Source organism: Dermochelys coriacea, chromosome 7 (genome assembly GCF_009764565.3).
Source record: "Dermochelys coriacea isolate rDerCor1 chromosome 7, rDerCor1.pri.v4, whole genome shotgun sequence".
In the NCBI taxonomy this organism is placed as follows: domain Eukaryota; kingdom Metazoa; phylum Chordata; order Testudines; family Dermochelyidae; genus Dermochelys; species Dermochelys coriacea.
In genome coordinates this window covers 55,817,685-55,826,454 of record NC_050074.1, presented here as the reverse complement: position 1 = coordinate 55,826,454, position 8,770 = coordinate 55,817,685, and positions in this window count along the sequence as shown.

Below are 8,770 nucleotides of genomic sequence, written 5' to 3'. Positions count from 1 at the left end.
AGCTCACTTTAAGCTTAACACAACAGAGATTGAAAAGGTCCAGGGAAGGGCAATGAAACAGACAGCAATACAGCAGGACACATGCATAGATTAAGACCCAAAGGGCCCATTCTGATCATCAAGACTGACCTCCTGCATAACATAGGCCAGAGAACCTCCCCCAGTAACTTCTACATCAAACCTGGACTTCTGCTTGAGCTAGAGCTCCCTATCATTAACCTAGGTAACTGTAAGAGAAAATGCAGGCAGAAGCTCAGTGGGGGCTATCCTGTTTATTGCACTCAGTGTAGCATGTATGATTACCTGCCCTGTGGGCGGGTGGTGTGTGTGTGCATTTGGTGCAAGAAGCTCCTGGTCCTCAGAAACCATATATGGGCTTTGGAGGCCAGGGTGGTGGAACTGGAGAAGCTAAGGGAGGCAGAGAGGTATGTTGATGAGGCTTTCTGGGACACTGTAGATTTGTCCCACCTCCGGTCAGACAGCCCCTGCACTATTAAGGAGGATGAAAGGCCCAGAGAAGGAGAGCAGTCAATGGGAACAGAGGGAAACCTTCCCATAGTTGGGACCCTCCTTCCAGATGATGTTGGGGTATCCTGTCACACTGAGGTTACCTCTCCAGGGGAGGGAACTCCAGTCATTAGGAAAAGGCAGGTCTTAGAATGGGAGATTAGATCATTAGAAACATAGATAGATGGAAAAAAGAAAAGGAGTACTTGTGGCACCTTAGAGACTAACAAATTTATTAGAGCATAAGCTTTCGTGAGCTACAGCTCACTTCATCGGATGCATCCGATGAAGTGAGCTGTAGCTCACGAAAGCTTATGCTCTAATAAATTTGTTAGTCTCTAAGGTGCCACAAGTACTCCTTTTCTTTTTGCGAATACAGACTAACACGGCTGCTACTCTGAAACCTATAGATAGATGGGTTTGTGATGACTGGGAGAACCGTATGGTGACTTGCCTGCCTGGTGAGAAGGTTGCAGATCTCTCGAGGCATCTAGATAGACTTGTGTGTAGTGTTGGAGAGGAGCCAGTTGTCATGGTACATGTAAGTACCAGTGACATAGGGAAGGGTAGGGGAGATGTCCTGGAGGCCAAATTTAGGCTGCTAGGAAAGAGACTGAAATCCAGGACCTCTATGGTGGCATTCTCAGAAATGATAGCAGTTCAATGTGCAGGGCCAGGTAGGCAGGCTGAACCTGGTGAGATGTGGATGAGACGATGGTGTAGAGAGGAGGGGTTTAGATTTATTAGGAACTGGGGAAACTTTTGGGATGGGGGAGCCTATACCGGAAGGATGGGCTCCACCTAAACCAAAGTGGATCCAGACTACTGACACTTAGTTTAAAAACTGCTCTGCAATCTTTTTAATGTTAAGAGATGGGGGAAAGCAGATTGCTGCAGAGACGCACGTAGATTGGACAGAGACTTCTCTTAGAGGAGAGTCTATTGATAGAGAGTCTCTAGGTTTTAGTCAGGAGGAGGGGATGAAAGAGGATAAAGTATGGGCCAGATCAGACGAGAAACATTCACATAAAGAATCTGACACATCAGAAAAAGGCAGACAAATAAACAGAAGTTTTTAAACTTCAAACTAAACTTTAAACTTTTAAACTAAAGTTTTTAAATTGTGCTTGTACACAAATGCTAGAAGTCTAAATAATAAGATGGGTGAACTAGAGTGCCTCGTGTTAAAGGAGGATATTGATATAATAGGCATCACAGAAACCTGGTGGAGTGAGGACAATCAATGGGACACAATCATTGCGGGGTACAAAATATATCGGAAGGACAGAACAGGTCATGTGGGGGAGGGGAGGTGAGTGGCACTATATGTTAAAGAAAATGTAGAATCAAAGGAAATAAAAATCTTAAATGAATCCACATGTCCCATAGAATCTCTATGGATAGTAATTCCATGCTCTAATAAGAATATAACAATAGGGATCTATTATCGACCACCTGACCAGGACAGTGATAGTGACAATGAAATGCTAAGGGAGATTACAGAGGCTATCAAAATAAAAAACTCAATAATAGTGGGGGACTGCAATTACCCCCATATTGACTGGGTACATGTCACCTCAGGACGAAATGCAGAGACAAAATTTCTCGATACTTTAAATGACTGTTTCTTGGAACAGCTGGTACAGGAACCCACAAGGGGAAAGGTAACTCTCGAGCTAGTCCTGAGTGGAGCGCAGGATCTGGTCCAAGAGGTAACTATTCCAGGACCGCTTGAAAATAGTGACCATAATATAAAAACATTTAACATTCCTGTGGTGGGCAGAACACCTCAACTGCCCAACCCTGTGGCATTTAATTTCAGAAAGGGGAACTATGCAAAAATGAGGAGGTTAGTTAAACAGAAATTAAAAGGTACAGTGACTAGAGTGAAATCCCTGCAAGCTGCATGGACACTTTTCAAAGACACCATAATAGAGACTCAACTTAAATGTATACCCCAAATTAAAAAACACAGTAAAAGAACTAAAAAAAGAGCCACCGTGGCTTAACAACCATGTAAAAGAAGCAGTGAGAGATAAAAAGGCATCTTTTAAAAAGTGGAAGTCAAATCCTAGTGAGGTAAATAGAAAGGAGCATAAACACTGACAAATTAAATGTAAAAATGTAATAAGAAAAGCCAAAAAGGAGGTTGAAGAACAGCTAGCCAAAACTCAAAAGGTAATAAAATGCTTTTTACGTACGTACGAAGCAGGAAGCCTGCTAAACAACTAGTGGGCCCCCTGAACAATCGAGATACAAAAGGAGCACTTAAAGACAATAAAGTCATTGCAGAGAAACTAAATGAATTCTTTGCTTCAGTCTTCCCACCTGAGGATGTTAGGGAAATTCCCAAACCTGAGCTGTTTTTTGTAGGTGACAAATCTGAGGAATTGTCACAGATTGAAGTGTCCCTAGAGGAGGTTTTGGAATTAATTGAGAAACTGAACAGTAACAAGTCACCGGGACCAGATGGCATTCACCCAAGAGTTCTGAAAGAACTCAAATATGAAACTGCAGAACTATTAACTATGGTTTGTAACCTGTCCTTTAAATCAGCTACTGTACCCAGTGACTGGAAGATAGCTAATGTAACACCAATATTTAAGAAGGGCTCTAGAGGTGATCCTGGCAATTACAAACCGTAAGTCTAATGTCAGTATCGGGCAAGTTAGTTGAGACAATAGTAAAGAATAAAAAGATTGTCAGACACATAGAAGAACATAAATTGTTATGCAAAGTCAACATGGTTTCTGTAAAGGGGGATTGTGTCTTACTAATCTATTAGAGTTCTTTGAGGGGCTCAACAAAACATGTGGACAAGGGGGATCCAGTGGACATAGCGTGCTTAGATTTCCAGAAAGCCTTTGACAAGGTCCCTCATCAAAGACTCTTACGTAAATTAAGTTGTCATGGGATAAGAGGGAAGATCCTTTCATGGATTGAGAACTGGTTAAAAGACAGGGAACAAAGGGTAGGAATAAATGGTAAATTTTCAGAATGGAGAGGGGTAACTAGTGGTGTTCCCCAAGGGTCAGTCCTAGGACCAATCCTATTCAATTTATTCATAAATAATCTGGAAAAAGGGGTAAACAGTAAGGTGGCAAAATTTGCAGACGATACTAAACTGCTCAAGATAGTTAAGACCAAAGCAGACTGTGAAGAACTTCAAAAAGATCTCACAAAACTAAGTGATTGGGCAACAAAATGGCAAATGAAATTTAATGTGGATAAATGTAAAATAATGCACACTGGAAAAAATAACCCCAACTATACATACAATATGATGGGGGCTAATTTAGCTACAACTAATCAGGAGAAAGATCTTGGAGTCATTGAGGATAGTTGTCTGAAGATGTCCAGGCAGTGTGCAGCGGCAGTTAAAAAAGGAAACGGGATATTAGGAATCATTAAAAAAGGGATAGAGAATAAGAAGGAGAATATCTTATTGCCCTTATATAAGTCCATGGTACGCCCACATGCGTACAGATGTGGTCCCCTCATCTCAAAAAAGATATACTGGCATTAGAAAAGGTTCAGAAAAGGGCAACTAAAATGATTAGGGGTTTGGAACAGGTCCCATATGAGGAGAGATTAAAGAGGCTAGGACTTTTCAGCTTGGAAAAGAGGAGACTAAGGGGGGGATATGATCGAGGTCTATAAAATCATGAGTGGTGTGGAGAAAGTGAATAAGGAAAAGTTATTTACTTATTCCCATAATGTAAGAACTAGGGGCCACCAAATGAAAGTAATGGGTAGCAGGTTTAAAACAATAAAAAGAAGTTCTTCACTCAGCGCACAGTCAACCTGTGGAACTCCTTGCCTGAGGAGGTTGTGAAGGCTAGGACTATAACAGGGTTTAAAAGAGAACTGGATAAATTCATGGAGGTTAAGTCCATTAATGGCTATTAGCCAGGATGGGTAAGGAATGGTGTCCCTAGCCTCTGTTTGTCAGAAGGTGGAGCTGGATGGCAGGAGAGAGATCACTTGATCATTACCTGTTAGGTAGACAGGATACTGGGTTGGATGGACCTTTGGTCTGACCCAGTATGGCCATTCTTATGTTCTTATATAGAGTTTGTCTTTTAGAAAGACACCCAATTGTACGTCAATACTGCAAGTAACAGAGAATCCACTCTGATGGGAGCTGGCAAAGGCTGGAGCTAGCATCAGGGGATAACTCCAGTTTGCGTTTTGTACTCAGTAGCTCACATGCTACTATAGATGAGGGGTCATTGTGGATCTTTTCCAGCCCTTTCCCACTGCAACTCATCCTAACTCCAACTCCATCCAATACTTTTACCCCCCACCCCTTTCTTTGAATTATTTACTTATTTAAAAGCCAGAAGCCACATCTCTGGCCTTTATGGAGTCTGGCACAGGGCATGCTTCATGGGCTAGGGAAGATAATATTGATGGGAGTGGAAAAAGAGAGAGACACTTGGCCATCTGTAATTTTTCCTCAAAACATCATGCACCTCCCTCCCACACAGAGCAAAGCAGACAGTCAGAAGGGCTTCATGGAAGTAGCCTCCTCCTTTCCCCCAGGAAGGCTCCACCATTACATGGCAATCCCCTGAGCTTCTTCTGACTTCCAAACAAAGACCTAATGAACAAATGTATGCTTCATATGCCTGCACCCACACCTCAGACCCAATATAGCCCCGGGCATAAGCAGGCACAAGTCTTTAGGAGCTATGTCCACTTAAACCAGGGTGAAGCTGGGCCCAGATTTCTAGCTGTCATCTTCATCTCAAACCAGACGTGTGACCTTGTGCAAGTCCCTTCACTTTTGTACCACAGTTCCCATCTGTAACATGGGGGCAACAACATTCTTCTCCATCATGAAAGTGCTTTGTACGACACCAGATAACCTGCTAAATCTGGCCATTCTAGTTCAGCCATTTGTGAGTTATTAGCATGGGGGGAAATCCCTGGAATTTCCCCCAAACTCAAAGGTCTCATATGGAGTCTCAGGCCAGGAAAACCTTATTCTGGAAAGGGACTAAAATCAGAAAAGTTGTTCTCAAGCAATAAAAGTGTAAAACTTCACTAGGGCTCTATCCAGCCACAGGATCAGGACTTTTGATTTGGAGCTTCTCCACCAAGTGAAAAGTGGTTATTTCTACTACGGTATTGCCTGGAGCCCCATGGTGCTTGGCACTGTACAGGCTCCAGGCACTGTACAGGCTGAATAAAGAGATGGTCCCTAGCCCCAAACAATTTACAAGCTTAGTGAGAGACAAAGCAGGTGAGGTGATATCTTTTACAGGACCAACTTTTGTTGGAGAGAAACAAGCTTTCAAGTACACAGAGCTTGAGACCTGAAGAAGAGCTGTGGGGAGCTCCAAAGAATGTCTCACCACCAAAGTTGATCCAATCACAGATATTACTTCACCCACCTTGTCTCTCTAATATCCTGGGACCACCACTCACTGCAAGCTACCATCTTAGTAAGACAAGGGATAGCAGGCAGATGGGAGCACAAGGAAATAGATAGTATTGTATAGCATTGTATACAATGTTGTACAAGCTTAAGTGTTTTAGGAACAACAGAAAGGTGACACCATTGGCACTCCCTCTCATGGCCAGGCATGGCAAATTCTCCTCATTCACCACCCCCAGCTGACAACCTCTTTGGGCTGCCCCTTCTTCCGACTCAGCCCTCCAGCTGGACACTTTTAGTCCCACCCCTTCTGGGGTAACAAAGAAGGCAATAAACTGAACTCAGATCAGCTGAACTCTTCTCCCTTTCTAGGCTCTGTAGGGCTTGCCTCCCACTTCTGTGTGGGGTTACACCTCCAGGGCCCAGCTCCAAACACAATAGTCCATCTTCCCCTTGTGTCAGGGTATTTCTGCACAACCTTTTGTAGGGGAACCAAGCAATCCCCTTTGGGAGCAGCCCAGGGACCCCATAGCAAGCAGCTACACCCCTGCTCCCTCAACTCCTCACTGTGTCTCTGGACTCCTTCCTATCTTGACTTGCCTCTGAGTCTAGATCCTTCCCCACAGCTCCTCTGTGGGCCTGCTGTACATTCACTTCTCTCTCTAGGTCCTTCCTTCACACCCTAGCAGCCAGCAGGACTGTAGCCTCCTTTCCAATCCCCTCCCTTTATACTCACCACCAGCTCCTCGCCCCGCTGGGCGTCCTCTCCAGTTGGGCCAGGCCCTCTCTCCATGTGCAACCAGGTGCACTAATTGCTTGTGACCTCCAGTTAACTCTTGCATTACCTGTGTGGGATACACAACCCAACCCAGGCACTTACAGAACCAAAAAAGAGCTTGAGTGGAACATACCATATACCCCAGCTGGCTGGAGAACTAGGGGCAGATTTTTCATAAGGATTCAGGGCCAGAGTTTTGGGGGGAGCCAAATGCTCAGCTCTCCTTTAGGAACCAAAAGAAGGGCCAGATTTTCCAAAGCACCTAGCAACTCCCAGGGTGACACCTATTGCTGGGTTGTCAAAAGGGCTCAGTACCCAATGTGCACCCAATGTCCTGACCTCTTATGAAAATCGGATCACTTCTTTATGTGCTTAAGAGGGAGCTGGATTCTGCCCCAGACTGTGCTCCTTTCCAAATGTCCACCAGGCTGGAGTTGTGACCCTCTGGACATTCTGTGAGTGGTCAGAGATCTAGTCTTTCTTCTGGAGACTTGTGTGGCTTTGTAAAAAGGCAGCATTTCCTAGTGGCTAGGGCACCACCATGGGAATCTGGAGAGCTATGTTCTTGACCTGGAACTGCCACTGACCTGCTGAATAACCTTGGTTGAGTCACTTCCCCTCTCCATCATGTTGATTTAGTGTATAAAATCTCTGGGGCATGGACTACCTCTCATGCTGTGTTTATACAGCACCTAGCACATGGAGCCCTGATCTCAGCTGGTGTCTCCAGGTGCTACTGTAATATGAATAAGAATGCACATAGATTGCATGTTGTTTTCCATGCCTGGCACCTGTAACTTCACCATTTTCTAGGCTCATCCAGTACCCCAGTGCTGGTTGCTATAAGTGCTGACTTTCTCCAAGCTCTTTTCCAGAGCTTGACCAATGAACCATGATGCACAGTTTGCAGCTTGATTTCACAAGCCACGCCAGCAAGCGTCCATGTGAGTGTTAGCTGGCACAATCAAGCATAGAAACTAGCCAGTGTCTCAGCTGGTGCATGTCTCACTTGCCTGAAGTCATATGTTCCAGATGCATTATATTGCCAAGTCCAAGCATTCAAACGTCAAGAGTCAGACTCCCCAAATCCTGAGAGCAGCTTTTTATGAGCTTTTTTTTAATCATTTTTTCCCCTTTGCCTTGTGGGTTCTATGCCTGTAGGTCACATTTACATTCTCAAGCTTTTCTCTACAACCTGGAGGGCTAAAAAATGAGATTCTCCCCTAATTCCAGGATTCCAGGAACTAGGTTTAAAGTGCCAGATATTATAAGTCCTGTGATCAAAGTGTACAAGTTAGCAATGCTTCCACACAATCGATTTCTGAGAGAAGTGGCTAGCTGCAGTTGTGCTAAGCAAATTGCAGCAGCACCCACTAGACAGTACAAGAGACCAAGGGGGGATAGAAACAAAACAGAAGGAAAGAGAAAATAGAAAGTGAGCAGGGCTGGGTTTGTGGGGTGGCTTGAGAGGCAGATCTGCAATCAGACCGCAGCATGGCAGGGGGAACAAGCTGCCTGGGAAGGCAAGGAGCTAGTGTGAGGAGAATATTCCAGTTCGGACACTCTCAGAACTTTCACCCAAACTGTGCTAGAGGCTCCAGAGCAGGGAGTGCTGTTGCCATCTTTGCTGAGGGCTAAAGAAGCTTCCAGGAACCGTGTGTCAGACATCTTTGTTGTGGGCAGCAGAGAAAAGTACAGAATCTTATAGCAGAAACTGGTGGGAGCAGTTCAAAGGGGCTGGCTACTGAGAATCTGCAATACCAGACTAAACAGGAAGGATGCAGCAATGAGTTAAAAGAAAAGGAGTACTTGTGGCGCCTTAGAGACTAACAAATGTATCTGAGCATAAGCTTTCATGAGCTACAGCTCAGTTCATCGGATGCGTTAGTTACAGGTTTGAAAGCAAACAACATCAAAGAGCAATCAGTGGCATGATTGTTGTATTGCCTAAGATCCCAGCACGGAAGGGATGGGCTTTGTCTACTCTAGCACTTTTGTCAATCAGGGATGTGAAAAAACACACCCCTGACTGACAAAAGTGCCAGTGTGGACAGCGCTATGTCGGTGGGAGACACTGTCCTGCCAACATCGCTAACGCCGCT